We start from the raw sequence: 2,500 nt of genomic DNA, 5'->3' as shown, positions 1-2,500 counted from the left end.
GTGGTTTCCATAGATTGATTTCCATGAAATGAGAATGAATAGAAATTTCAGAAGACAAGAGTTCCTCCTTTTTTTTCTCTCCATTTTTTTCAAAACGCGGGCTCTCCATTGTCTAAATCCACGATCTTCAATTATTTTTTTATATATATTGCATGAATTTAGCCTAATATAAGAATATAAAAAAAGAGCATCTTTCTCGATTCTTCTTTTCCCCAAAAGGAAAATAAAAACGAAAATAATAGACTAAGCTGGACTAGCCTGAATTATGATAATTAAAATAACTATATTTTTTACGATTGATTATGTATCAATAACTAAGCGGATCAGATTAAGCCGCAGTTTATAAGGAAAAATAGATAATAGATAACAGATGAATGAATTTACCCAAATAAGAACATATTGTACCTTGGTCTCGACAGGTTAAATGTTAAGGAAATTTTCATAATCTAAAGCCACAGAGCTACGATTTATTCATGATATATATTAAGAAAAAAAGCAAAAACATTCAGATGACCAAAACAAATAACACCCCCCTTAGAAAATATATATATATATATATATATATATATATATATATATATATATATATATATATATATAATAAATGAATGATATACGAATGAATATCCAATGTTATGAAATATAACTGCAACAGTTAGCATTTTTGTCTTTTATTTACTTTCCATATACTTACAAAGAAATGAATATCTAAAAAATATATATTATAACAGCAGTGAAACTTTTGTCTATTTTGTTATTTAAAAAGATTAGAAATGGATTTATCAATCTCATCTAAAAATCGCGAAAAAATATAAATGGATATTTATTGTAAATTATAGTATTAAAACATAGGAAACATTTTTTTTTTTTTTTTTTGCATTTTTATGCTTAAATTATCTGTTAATCTATTAATTCAGTCATTTGTTTACATATTTGTTTATCTGCCTAGTGATATACCTACTTATCTATCTATCTCTTTATCTATTCATAACCATCTACCAGTCTATCTCCACAAATCCTTTTATTCCATTATCTATTTATTTGTCTTTATCCACACTTATTCATTTATCCATTCATTTATCCGCCTATGGATTTGTCTATCTCCAGACTTATCCATCTATTCTTTAAAACATCCACTATTCTTTTTAATCTATTCACTTACCTATGCATTCATTTATTCATTTATTGATACATTTATCCATTCATACATATCCATCCATGAATCCATACTCACCTATGTATTTGTCTGTTTCTATATTTATCCAGGCATTTATTCACCCAACCATCCTATCTATTAGTTTGTCTTCATACTTATCCATCTATAATTTATCCATATCTCCATATCAATCCATACATCCATTCATCCATCTACTTTACTTATCCATTCATTCATCCATCCATCCACACACGTATCCATCAATCCATCCATCCATTCATGCATACATCCATCTATTCATCCATCCATCCATACACTTATCCTTTAATCCATCTATCCACGCACCCACCCATCCATGCATCCATCACCACCCCCACCCACCTACGCTATCCACATGCCATCTACTGTCTCCATCCATCCATCCCTATCCATCCACATCTATATATCCATCCATCTACCCACCACCCAAACACCCACCACCCACCCACCCACCCACCCACTTAAACACCCACCCACCCATCCCATCACCCACCCATCCATCCACCCACCCACTCGTCCATCCATCCATCCATCCACCCACCCACTCACCCACTCACCACCCACCCACCACTCACCCACCCCACCCATCCATCCACCAACCACAGCTACCTATCCATCCATCTACCCATCCATCCATCCACCCCACCCACCCACCCATCCATCCACCCACCCATCAATCCACCACCGCACCCACCCCATCCATCCGCCACCATCACCTATCCATCCATCCATCCACCCACCCACCCACTCACCCACCCACCCATCCATCCGTCCACCCATCCATCCACCCACCCACCCACCCATCCATCCACCCACCCACCCACCCATCCATCCACTCATCTATACATCCATCCATCCACTCCAGCAGAAAAATAAAAAACTAAATTTCGGTACAACTTTCAGCAACCAAGGGCGATAAGGCGAAGAAACAGGGACAGCGGCTTGGAAAATGACCCATAGAAACAGTCCTTCCAGAGGCTCTCTTCAGGAATCGAGGTCTATTTCACGCTATGAACAGGGCGGGGCGAGGAGGAGCTGTGAAGGGGGGAGGGAGATGAGGAGGAAGAGAGAGAGAGAGGGGAATAAAAAGGGGGATAATAGAGAGAAGGGAATGAAAGGGTGGGTAAAAGAGAGAATGGAATAAAAGGGAGGGTTCACGGAAGGGATACAAGAAAAGAGGTGTGATGAGAACAAGAGAGAATGGAATAAAAGAGAAGAGCTGTGAAGGGGGAGGGAGATGAGGAGGAAGAGAGAGGGAGTGGAATAAAAAGGGGGATAATAGAGAGAAGGGAATGAAAGGGAGGG

General features: G+C 38.0%; 1 protein-coding gene across 3 annotated transcripts in view; it reads right to left on the bottom strand.

Annotated features, from left to right (window-relative positions):
• Positions 1-2,500, bottom strand: part of LOC113800349 (probable sodium/potassium/calcium exchanger CG1090) — a 173,875-nt gene that overhangs the window by 145,685 nt on the left and 25,690 nt on the right. The window lies entirely within an intron of this gene.

Source organism: Penaeus vannamei, chromosome 29 (assembly GCF_042767895.1).
Source record: "Penaeus vannamei isolate JL-2024 chromosome 29, ASM4276789v1, whole genome shotgun sequence".
Taxonomy (NCBI): Eukaryota; Metazoa; Arthropoda; class Malacostraca; order Decapoda; family Penaeidae; genus Penaeus; species Penaeus vannamei.
Note: the sequence above shows the minus strand (reverse complement) of the source record. Positions and strands in the feature narration are given on the sequence as shown.